Genomic DNA, 12,751 nt, shown 5'->3' with positions numbered 1-12,751 from the left:
AACCCATTCCACCGTACAGCCCACCAACTTTTAATCGCTCTAATGTTTTGTTTGCTCTTATTGTCAGAAACATAAAACATATATTGTTGTATTTCTTGGATGAAAATATTTTATTGTTCCTTTGTGGTGTGGTTTAATGCGCACCAATCCTTTGTTGTTGTAATTCTTCACCACCATGTTCCCCCCATTCAAAACTTTTTTGTTATCACATCAAAACACAAACTACCTCAAAATGACTAGTTTTGTGGATTGCAATGTGGTGCGTTTGGTATTACTGCTGATCATCTTTGAAAAATTCAGAAAGTTGTACAGCAACATCTCCTATTGGTATGAAAGCAGCCAAATAGAACGTAAGGTCATACTGACATTTGAGTACAAGGCTGTTAAAGATTGTGACCTGGAACGGGTCATAGAATGAATCGGGTGCTTGGAGCATCTGGAAAGTTGGGAGAGATTGGACTGACAAAATGAATGAGCTGCAGATTATTTTTTTGTAGTTTGTGGAATTGTAAACATTACGGACAGCTGGTTGAATTGTTCTTTGTGATGCTCCCACAACTTGAGGGACAGCAGGATCACTGGTTTAAGTAAATGTTCATCGATGGCTGGAGGAGGACAAGAACCCAGTAAAGACTCAAGGGATATCCCCTGGCCTGAATCCAGTTCCATCACCTGCCAACTAGTGAGATTGCATCCTCAGGACAGGGACTGAAATTCAAGGGACAGATATTGGCTGCCTAGTAATGAAAGCAGTAGCATGAAATGACCAGCATACCCTTCCATTTAAGCTAATTTTGGAACCAAATAATCTGTTCTGCCTAATGTCTGCTTGCAAATGTTGTTGAATCCCGAGCACATGTGGAATATGTACAGCATACGGATAGGGAATGCTTGAGGCTTTTTTTTATTTTTTTTTTATTTGGGAAGTTTGGAAGAAGAAAGCAAACTCAACCCAGCGTGAGGAGTGCGCGCCAATACTTATTTCAAGTTGGGCGGGTTCTTATAAAGGTTTTTCTCAGCGTGAACAGCAGCAGCAACCTCACGCCAGGCGGCCTTTTGATGAGCAGGAAATCTGTTGCTTGGTAAAAAGTTTGGGCGAGTCATGTAGGTTTCAGATCCTCATCTCCAACTTGCAATATTCTATCTCCCGGGAATGCAGTTTTATATTCTGCTTTGTGAAAGCCAAACTGTCTGTTAGTAGCCTGTTTGAATTGCTGCAGTTTCCTTCATCTATGCCTCTGTGCTTGTTTTTATAGCGGCCTGCTGTTTTTCACGTTAAACCCATGCCTCCAGCTGAGTTTTTACCTGTGGTGGTGTGCTCTCCCAACTCTAATGAAAATCTCACAAACCTGATGCCAACATAAAAAGGCAACTGTTCATTTGTTTACTTTCAGCAGCTCTACTCGTCTCCACATGATCTGTGTTTGGAATGGTCTTAGCACCTGTCGGGGGTTTTCTTCTAGGTAAGACAGAGCCGTGCTGCTCTCCTCAATTTATGAATGTACTGTATGTGATAGGCCAACACAAATGGATACATAATGTAAAGCTGTGGGTTTTAAAAAAAAAAGTACATTCGAAAGTATAACATGCATTTGTATTCAGCCCCCTTAGTCTGATGGCCATAGATACACTGCAATTTTAATTGAATCTCTGTGTAACAAGAATCCAGCTGCAAACAGGCTTAAATTGGAGGCAATCAGACTTGGGCTCAGTTCTTTCTGAAAACGTTTCGACACATATCCAGGAATCTTTTTTAATTCTGGTGGTCCACACTTGATAAGTTTTTATGAAAGATCATCATGTCCTGCTAATGTATTAGTTAGTATTTAGGTGTTTTATGCTCTTTTTTTGCTCAATTTGTTAGTAAATAAAGCCTTTTGTGTTTATTTGTAATAACAGCATAAGTACGTCACTGAACATGTGCAGCAGGGGATAAAACAAGGAAGTGGCTAACGGCTATTATCATCTCCCAGCAAAACAATGAAGAATGGTCCTAGATTCAATGAAAAAAATAATGCATATATATATGTATGTATATATATATATATATATATATATATATATATATATATATATATATATATATATATATATATATATATATATATATATATATATATATATATATATATATATATATATTTCCAAGAGGGAAAAGACTTGAATATCGCTGGGAATACAGTATGAATGTTAGTGTTCACTGAAGCAGAAGCTAAAACTGCCGATTGCTCAGATGTGACCGCAGAGTTGACTGATCTGAGTACATTTTCTGATATTGAAGTTGTTATAGATGGGTGTATTTAATCAATGACGGTTGGTCTTCATTCATGCCGAGCTGCCGCTTTACTGCGAGGCACATAGGGGTCAGGCTTGGTTCGGCATTATTTAATACTGTTTTATTAATTAAGCAAACCGGCATTATGATAGTTCAGCGGTACTGCTGGCGGATGGTGCCACGTCTGTTTATATCTGTTCATCGCGCCCATTGTGGGGCTATATTTAGCCTCAAAAAGGACCATCAAAATACTATCAGGATGGACGCTTGGTGTACTATATAACCTTATTTTATCATGAGCAAACGTTTTTTGGTATTTTTTTAAGCATATAACCTGGCTATATACCTTTAAGAGAAACTGTCTGCCAATCATTCAACACCTGACAGTCAACCTACGTGGTCACCTCAAGCTCTCTGTGAATCAACCTAGTTTGTTTTCTATTTGTGTTATTGCTGCACCTCATGACTTACCACTTCTCCAAGGTTTCCTCCTGGCTCTCACCTGGAATTTCACCTGGAATTTCTTCATTATGAGACTCCCTGGATCCACTCCTCAGTCTCCCTCATGCGATATCCGTCTGAATAACTTACCATCACGAATGGCAGCTCCCTTGTCCAGGACTTATTGGGTACCGGAAGCTCCCTCGATAACACAACTGTAGGACTCAGCTCATCACATGGACCAACACCTTCTGGACTGTGTTTATTAATCCCTGTCATCAATCCTCTGCCTCCTAATGGCAAGAACAGATCATTGATTTGCTTTTACATTCTACAAAACCTTCCAGTCCAATGGTTCCGGGTTAGGGGAACAAGAAACCTCTTGTATTCAATAAAAATTCTAAACTTTGATCGATGTCTCCTGAGACTTTCTTGCATGTTGGTCAGAGGTTTACCTCAAAACCTAACTGTCAGGATTATCTGTGCTTCTCTGCTCTAACTCTACTCCTCAGGTGTGTCTAGTTGGCTGAGGGGGCGTGGCCCACACCTGCGGCTCGTTGCAGGCGGCTTCCTCTGGCTTCTTAAGCAGAGCGCGGACAGATGGAAGACGCCAGAGCCTTAACCAGTCGTGGTACGACGTGGCATCTGTCCCAACTCTCGGAAACCAGCTTGTGAGTTTTTTTGCTTTTTTGACTTTGACTAATTTTGGTTCTCCCTGTTTTTTGTCTCAGTTTTTGGTGCTTGGAAGCACTCACCTGTCTTGACGTCTCGTCCGAAGAAACAGACCAGCAGAACCTGTCTGCTCAGATTTTGCTCTGGCGCTCCCCTCATACTTCCTGGATGTTACCCAGCGAGGCCTGAGTTCCCCTCACCCGGATTCTGCTGGTTCTGCTCTCACTCTGGTCAATCCATCTGTCACCATTGCCGACGAGGCTCGCTCAGGATCCCTCACCAGTAACATCAGCCGTCCTCAGCCACTAGCCGCCTATCATCAGCAGAGTAGAATCACAGAGTTCCCTCGACGCTACTTCTTCCCGGTTAGGTCCGCCCAGCCCAATGGTAAGCAGCGTAGCTTCTAGCAGTTCTCCTGGTTCTCCTTTCAGAGTCACTTACTCCCTCTTTCTTGCAGACTCTCCAGCCGTGACGTTCTGACCCTGCCGAATCGCCTGTAGTTCCGTCGGTAGATCTGCCCGTTTCCAAAATAAACATCTTTAAACTGTGCTTTGCTTCCCGATCGTATCTGCATGTGGGCTCGTCACCTGAAAACCATGACACTAACATTAGATTGTAAAACAATATTTAAAACTTTGAAAGTCTTGTGGAGAACTGTTCAATCCATCATCGAAACCTGATGAGAATGGCTCAATACGTATATCAGGGCGAGTAAAGCATTACTCGCCCTGATATACAGGATAGACGCTTGCCTGTCATAGCGTCAGATTTGAGTCAGATAATAAACACGTCCCTTCTGTCAGGTGTTTTCCCCCAGTTCCTAAAAACAGCAATTATTAAACCACTGCTGAAAAAGAACAATTTAGACAAACTTCTACTCCAGAACTACAGGCCCATCTCAAACCTCCCCTTTATCAGTAAGATTATTGAAAAAGCTATATTTCAACAATTAAACACCTTCTTAACAACGACCAGCCGCTTTGACGTTTTCCAGTCTGGCTTCCTCACCACAGTACAGAGACGGCCCTTATCAAGGTGTTTAATGACATCCATGTAAATGCAGATTGTGGAAGAACCACCGTATTGGTTCTATTGGATCTCAGTGCAGCATTTGATACTGTCGATCACTCCATTCTGTTAGAGCGCCTGGAGAACTGGGTCGGCCTCTGTGGTACAGCTCTCAACTGGTTTAAATCCCACTTAAAGGACGGGGACTTTTTTGTATCAGTAGGTAACTTTACATCAAAGATGATAAAAATCACATGTGGGGTTCCCCAAGGGTCCATCCAGGGTCCCCTCCTTTTCAATATCTACATGCTCCCTCTTGCTCAGATAATAAAAAACATCAGCTACCATAACTACGCAGACGACACACAGCTCTACATCACCATGTCACCAGGTGACTATAAACCAGTTCAAGCTCTGAGTAAATGGTTAGGAGAAATCATTGCATGGATGTGCCAAAATTTTCTTCAGTTGAATAAAAACAAAACTGAAGTAATAATCTTTGGACCAATAGAGGAGAGATCAAAAGTTAGCACACAGCTCCAGCTGCTTCAGCTAAAAATCACTAATCAGGCCCGAAACCTGGGTGTAGTGATGGACTCAGACCTGAACCTCCAAAAGCATCTAAAGACAATTAAAAGGTCAGCTTTCTATCACCTGAAGAACATTTCCAGGATTAAAGGACTAATGTCTCAGCATGATCTGGAAAAACTAATTCATGTGTTTATTTTTAGTAGAATTGATTACTGCAACAGTGTTTTCACAGGTCTGCCTAAAAAGTGGATCAGACAGCTGCAGCTGATCCAGAATGCTGCTGCCCGCGTCCTCACTAAGACTAAGAAAGTAGAGAACATAACCCCAGTTCTAAAGTCCTTACACTGGCTCCCTGTATCTCAGAGAATAGACTTTAAAATACTTCTGTTAGTTAATAAATCCCTGAATGGCTTAGTACCTAAATACATCACAGACTTGTTATCAGTGTATCAACCATCCAGACCACTCAGGTCTTCTGGCTCCAGCCTTCTCTGCATACCTAGAACCAGAACCAAACACGGAGAAGCAGCATTTAGTTCCTATGCTCCACTTATCTGGAACAAACTTCCAGAAAACTGTAAAAGTGCTGAAAGCCTGAGTTCCTTTAAATCAAGATTAAAAACACATTTGTTTAGGATTGCCTACGACTGCTCTAGTTTAACTGTTTTACTGAAACATCATTAGTTCAACTTTGTAGTCCAAGTATTTTTAATGCTTGCTTTTAGTTTCTATTTGTCCATGTTCTATTTTTTCTACATTTTATTCCTACTTGCTTTTATTCTGTTTTTTTCTGTATTTTAATCACGTAAAGCATTTTGCATTGTCTGTGTACTGAAATGGACTATACAAATAAATTTGCCTTGCCTTACAAACATGGAGAAGCAGCATTTACTTCCTTTGCTCCACTTATCTTGAACAAACTTCCAAAAGACTGTATAAGTGCTTTTAGATCGTAAATACAACTAAGTTTGCCTTGCCTAGCCTATGTAACGAAGCAGCCAGGAAGTCAGTTGTGACTCTGGAGGAGTTGCAGAGATCCACAGCTTGGATGGGTAGACTCGATCAGGGGACAACTATTATTTATCCAGTTGGCACACCTGGGCTTTATAGAAGAGTGGCAAGAACAAAATCATTGGCAGAAAGCCATCAAACTGCTCAGTTTTTGTTTGTCAGATGTGTTACATGGGACACAACAAACAGTGGTGGTAAAATTCCCTAATCAAAGTCCAGACCTAAATCAAGTTGGGAATCTGTGGCAGGACTTCCTAATTGATGCACTCAGATGCCTATCCAAATCTACGGATGCTTTAGAAGTCTTCCAAAGAAAAATAGGCATAAATTTTGACTGCAAATGTGTCCATCAATATATTTGCAGGTGCGATTGCTCAAATGGTGACTCTGTAATTGACTGATCCACAGGAAATGCATACAAATGCATTCCACACTTTTCAGACTGTAATTTGATAAACAATAAAAAAAAAAAAACTCACGTCTTATTTTCTCTTTGTTTTTCACATAACTGAACATAAAATACATTGAGGTTTTTGGTTGTATTGTGACAAAATGTAAATGTGTAAAGAAGAGCTGCCATTTCAACCTGTAGAAGAGACATTCATGAAATAGCTGCAAGATGGTATCATTTATTCAGAAGCCGTCAGATTAGACTCTCTGATTATCAGTTGTTATCACAACCATTTAGTCAAATCACCAACACAAAATCCCAAATAATTTTATATGATTTCTTTAGCTAAGTGTATATTTTTTTAAAGAGCTCAAATCAAAGGAAGTGGTTCTGTGAGTAGTGCATTAAATGAAGCAGTCTGAGCCTTCAAGGGATGATTGATTCTCCTGACTTCCTTTCTCACCTCCAGCCTCACTCAGTGCTCCCGCTGTCCCCAAGGAGCAGGAGGAACATCTGAGGATGATCTGAGGGAGCATATTCATACCCTAGCTGTGCAGGGGCCCAACTGATGCAGCAACAGAACACCGGAGAGGATCATCAAACACTAGATGTGCGGTCCTGGCAGGATGACTCATGCTAGCTTATATATTGGTCACTGCAGGGCTTCCGTCCTGGAGTCCACTGCGCATTTCAGAGGATCGGCTTTCCAGGGCTAAATTCCACATGTGCGTGTAAAAGTCTGTTACTTTTATGTCGAGCTGGACCAGCAGGTGTTATCTGTTACTTCAAAATGAACATGCCTTTGCCTCACAACGTGAGACAGATAAATGGTTTAGGGCAAAAAGGACAGCAGTAGGGGGATAAACAAGGCTGAGCTCATCCATGGACTTACGTCTGGAGAATCATTTCATGCAGACGAGTGCTGAACCTTTGATTTTAATACTTTAATGTAAGCCAGAGGATGTTGATATATATATATATATATATATATATATATATATATATATATATATATATATATATATATATATATATATATATATATATATATTGAAGCTTTGCTATTAATCTAGGTTCCTGTAGAAATAAGTACTGTAAGCTAAGGACGTCCTTGGGGGTGTACTTTTTTCCATTTGACCTCAGTACTTTTTTTTGAGCTGGCTTTTGCTCAACTTCAAACCACGTATAGTCCATTTGTATAATATAAGACATTAGGAAAATTTCTGCTTTGTCAAGGACAGCCACTTGCTTAAACCACATTAAATTCAATAATGCACCATTTACAAATGTAATATACAGATGTTGTTTTGGGCTGTGGGCCTAACTATCATATCAGGCTCATTGGATGAGTCACCCCCCTCGCAAAATCAATGCAATCTTAATTTTCACACTGGCATCAATATCATCTATTTGCTTATTTTATGCAATATGTCTTAGTTTTATTTTTATGCATGGTCCATTTGTTTTGATCTGCAGCTTTCAGAGTCACAGAGGGGAGACGCAAGTACAAATGGTGAAATAAATATAAATTCACTCTTCTTGGAGGATGTTCCGTCTCTCCTTTAACTTCACAGATATGACATAAAACCAATTATTTAAGAGCTGAACATTGTGACTTTGTAGAAAAAAAAAAGCTACACCTCATTGTTGTAATTACACTAGTTGAGCAAGTGAGTCTGCAGATAAAATAGAGTGCTTACAGACCTTGATGGGCTCTTGTCACTGTCTGATTTTGAGGAAACATGGGACAAAAGAGGGATCTGTCCATTTAAACGATGGGAAGGATTATAAAACGACACCAAGAAGGCAAATCAACACAATATGTGGCGAAAGGTGCTCGTCAGTCAGTTGTCTCTAGAATTTGGAGCACACAAAGTTTAAAGTAAAGGAGAACATGAAAGTAAACCCCGAATGGCAATCAATTTTCAGTAATAAAAAGAAAAAGCAATATGCCTTGAAGATTAAAAATGGATAACCAGAAAACAAATGAGAAATAAGCAAAAACAGGAGTCAATATTTGTGAGTGAACTCTATGAAATTGGCTGAAGGAAATGTGATTTATGCAGGGAAAAGCCAAGGGTAAACCTGCACAAACACCCAAACAGAAGAAAACAAGCTTACATCGGACTTAAAGGCATAGACCATTTTTCCGGCTTCGAGCTCCTGGGGGATCACCTTATCTATTGATTGTCTCATATGCCAATCATTGTGACTTGCTTGTGTAAAGCCAATGTGCATGCTCCTTGCTAGTTTCCTCTTGCTGGTGTTGTGCCATTACGCACTCTTAAGTTATTTAATGTAACTTAAAAGAGGATAACTCTGTTAGGTATTGTCTGATGAATATCAGCCCAAACATCTGATATCAGGACAATAGTTGAAAGGAATGATTCAAGCACTGGCGTTCTTTTAACAGTAAACTCTGCACACATATAGAATAAATGAGTGACAAGTATGCTGGTGAAGATTCTCTGTCATCCAGGTCATGGTCATTCCAAAAAAGTAAAAAAAACAAAACAACTGGACATTTTTTTCCAAAATTTGAAGACGTTTAGGACGGATAGGAAGCGAAACGTCTTCAAATTTCGGGAACAAAAAGTCCAGTTGTTTTGTTTGTTTTTTCAACTTTTTAAAATGAGTGACAAATTCTCTTCAAGTTGAAGAATTTATCAACAGAAATAAATGAACATCCAGAGAACATCGCTATACAAGGCCGTTTATCTAAATTAACATTATATTTCCATCAACAAATCCTCTCTACTAGGCTAGTGAAACTTAACTAAAACTACTAAGCAAAATGAAGATAAAAAGAAGCTAAGGAACTATGTACACACAAAAGAAACAAAAGGACAAATAAAATAGTCAAAATCCATCATCAGAATGATTCAGTGAATCCTGGTTCATGGCAGATCTATGTTAGAGAACCAAAGTACATCTTAAAGAAAGTGGAATGAGGTTAAATTAGCTTAACTAATTTAGAACCACATTTGGTACGTGTTTCAACCCATTCACAATGTGAATCCTGAGTTAAACAAAACATTATTTGATAAGATAACATTTTAAAGAATGATTTGCTCAATAAAACCAATATCTTTAGGACACTTGATTTTATTAATACAATTCTCTGGATGATTAAGGCTCGACTTAATAATATTGGATTAAACCACCAAGTTAATAACAAATGACCAGTAATGACGTGTCAGGACACTTCCTATGGGGAATATTTACATTAACTTGAGTTTAAACCTAACATAAATTAATAATTACTGTAAGCCTTTTAACTATCAATTGTAACCTTTTTTGTTACTGTACACTTGTAGTGTGGCATCGACTTATATACCACTGCTTCTTTGGAGGTATAATAGTGATCTTCCAACCTATCACACTTCATAGCAGTCATCTAACCTATCACAAGGGCACTAGGTGTTGCTTCATCCAATCAGCTCGGAAGGTTCTGCTGAATGTCCCTCCATTCTCTGAATGATTTGATGGAAGCAGTTCCCGATTGGTAATATGCAGAAGGGGGAGTGCTACACATTATCAATATGGCTGGCCAGGTTATCATTCGCCTGGGAACATCATGTGTCTAAGGAACATATTATTCAAGTAAGGTGTTAATCTTCTTTAGTCAGGAAATCTCTGCAGGAAAAGAACTGCTCAGTCTAGGTTTATCGTAATATCCTGTGAAATAAGGTTTTCAGAAGAAGACAAGTAAAGGTCCACACAGATACGTTGCTTGGTATGTATCTTGTTTGTCGTAGCCCGAGTAAAAGAAAACGGCAGATGGCAATCATTTTCACAGACACAAGTGAAATGTTCCATACGTTTCTCATTTCATTGTATAAAAGACGATTTGATAATGTCATTTAGATAGATTTGGATAGGTAGATTTAGAAAATGTTGCTACAGAGGGCACTTTTTAATTACAGATAATTTCAGCCTTCTTCAATTCAAATCATAAAGTATATTACATACAGTATATTGCTATTAAAACCATCAATCGTCTGCACATTGCAAATACTTCATTGTCAAAGACTCACATACCATAAGAAAAGAAATCCTTGTTTGTAGGTGCAAAAATGTGATTCGAAGTAGTAATGCCAGTTTTAGTAGGTCATAAATAATTGCAAACACATGAGAAGGAATCCCATGAATAGATTTTGTTTTCAACATTTTCTTGTGTCGATTCAAACCTTTTTTATGGCACTTTGCATTTTTTTTTTAAACCGATTATCACTCATTCATTGATATATGCAATAATTCCATTTTGTCTGTTCACACCCAGGAGCCTTAAAGTTAAACTGGACTCTGGAACATTGCAGTTCTTTACATTTAGGCTTTCTTTGGTTTTAGCTTTAAAGTCTGCTTTTAACACTTTAGAATTTATAGAGCATTCATTCGAACATCTAAAAGAGGTTTATGAACCACACTAAAATGTTATTTCATTCCATCGCCCAAATCGCCAGACCTTAAAACCATTCAGTCATGGCATTAACAGACTGTGTTGACCTGTTTTTCTGCTGTGGCCAGATCCCGTGGCATGCAGTCAAGACTCTGAAGACAGACGTACAACCCAAGCCTTCTTTCTGATGGAGGGAGCAAACCAAGTACTTTTTTTAGTGTACAGCAGTGCAGAAAACCTGGATCTCCTCCATGGTGTGCTTTTTATTTCAAGGCCCCTGGGCTTTCAGCTCAACATTTTTAGGAGGCTTTCGTGTGAACTACAGATCACACGAGGTTAAATATTTTAGTACATTATGTGGTGCTTGTGTTTTTCTATAATCAAAACTTTGTTTGATCCGTTGCACTGAACGGGGTGAATTGACACGCATCTTGGCGATAGGCATCGTTTTAACACTGAACAGAAGACTGCACTCCGAGTTCTCACAATATTCCATTTCAGTAAGAAATATTGTTTATAATTTCAGGGAAATGTGAATTTCAGCAAAAATTTACTGTCAGATCAGACACTAGAAATAACAAATTCTTTGTTCCAGTTCGAAGTCCTGAGTGACTTTGAAAGGCTTTGATTATTATTTGTGGTTCGCCGTGATTTTTATAGTGTGACTTTTGATTATATCTCTTGAAACCACGAAGAGTAATGTATCTGAACTATTCTTGCTCTTCTGTAAATTTGAGAAGGACAAAACAACTCAATCTCTCTATTCAAATCAATATCAGTCATAAAAAGAGGCTAAGTAAATATGTAGTTTGTTTCAGTGTGGTCATTCAAAAAGTTAGACTTTTCTAGAGACTGTCCTCGTCCTAAAAAAAAAATAATACTTTTTAAGGTTGGGAGTCTTGCAAGGCATTACAGCCTTACATGTGAAAAACTCCATTTTATTATAATGTCTCTCAATGGAATGGGGCTGCAGTTAAAAATATGCTTTAGGCCTTTCTGACTTGAGCCATAAAGCTCGGGCTTCTAATGTCAGTTTTACGGCCACAAACCATAAGTAACAAGTGCTGTAGCGACAACATCTTGAAAAGCGCTTGGTTATTTTTAAATCCCTAGTCAGGTTCATGCTGTTGGGATGGAACTTGGGCAGTGTTCAGACTGGGTAAAAACTGTGACTCAGCTTGTTTGCTTGAGGAAGAGATCATTCTTCATCGTTGAGCTGATTAGAGTTTACCAAATCTCTTCCACAGGATCAAATAGGAATAGTTCGGTCACTGGGTATAACCTTAGCCTTTTTTTGGTTAGCCATTTGCATGATGTCCATATTAAGGAGAAATTTTGTGATCCAGATTGAATTGTTTGTCAGTCAAAATCATATTTGACTCAGTTATGTTATTGGCCTCTTTTGTGTGTTAGCAACAAGGTGCTTGGTTCGTACATTGTCTGGGGCCATGTGGCGTTCCCTATTGTCCCCTTGCATACATTGTTTTTTTGATTCCCTCTCACCAACTCGAAACTTGCATGCCAGGTTAACGGCCCACTTGGAATTAGACGTTTCATTGGCTGCTGGAGACAGGAACCAGTACCCCTGAAACTGTGCAAGGATTAAGCGGCTTTTCCAAAGAATAGAGGATACATGGCTTGTTTCAGCAAAGTTGTTACTTGTTTAGTAACTCAAGTCATGTGTTATTCTTTAGTACTATGAATGGGAAACTTATCGGTGAGCTTAAAGGAAATAGCAACAAGTGTAACTCCTCCAGGCCCGTAGGTGGTGCACTCGTGCGTGTTCTCGTTCGTACCTTCAACTGTACTGTTTGCCAGCCGGCTGCTAGGTCCGGTAGCAATAGCTTAATGGTTAGCATTAGCAACCATTTAACTTACCTGTCCAGAAGGAAAGCGGCAACCTCCAAATATTTACATATTTTGGACCCGTCACAATTCATAAAACAATTATTTACATGCTATATATTTATTTTTCAGTAAAATGAATAATTTTATTCTGCACCACTCTAGACGTTCTGTGATG

At 39.1% G+C, this 12,751-nt stretch overlaps 1 long non-coding RNA gene across 1 annotated transcript; it reads left to right on the top strand.

Moving 5' to 3' along the window:
* Positions 1-3,736: 3,736 nt before the first annotated feature.
* LOC118557736 lies at positions 3,737-3,927 on the top strand. The gene is made up of 2 exons (XR_004927970.1): positions 3,737-3,775; positions 3,846-3,927. It is a non-coding gene; the product is annotated as an uncharacterized LOC118557736 (long non-coding RNA).
* The last annotated feature ends 8,824 nt before the right edge of the window (positions 3,928-12,751 follow it).

The sequence above is a fragment of the Fundulus heteroclitus genome, chromosome 3 (genome assembly GCF_011125445.2).
Source record: "Fundulus heteroclitus isolate FHET01 chromosome 3, MU-UCD_Fhet_4.1, whole genome shotgun sequence".
NCBI lineage: Eukaryota > Metazoa > Chordata > Actinopteri > Cyprinodontiformes > Fundulidae > Fundulus > Fundulus heteroclitus.
This window is presented reverse-complemented; position numbering and strand designations above follow the sequence as displayed.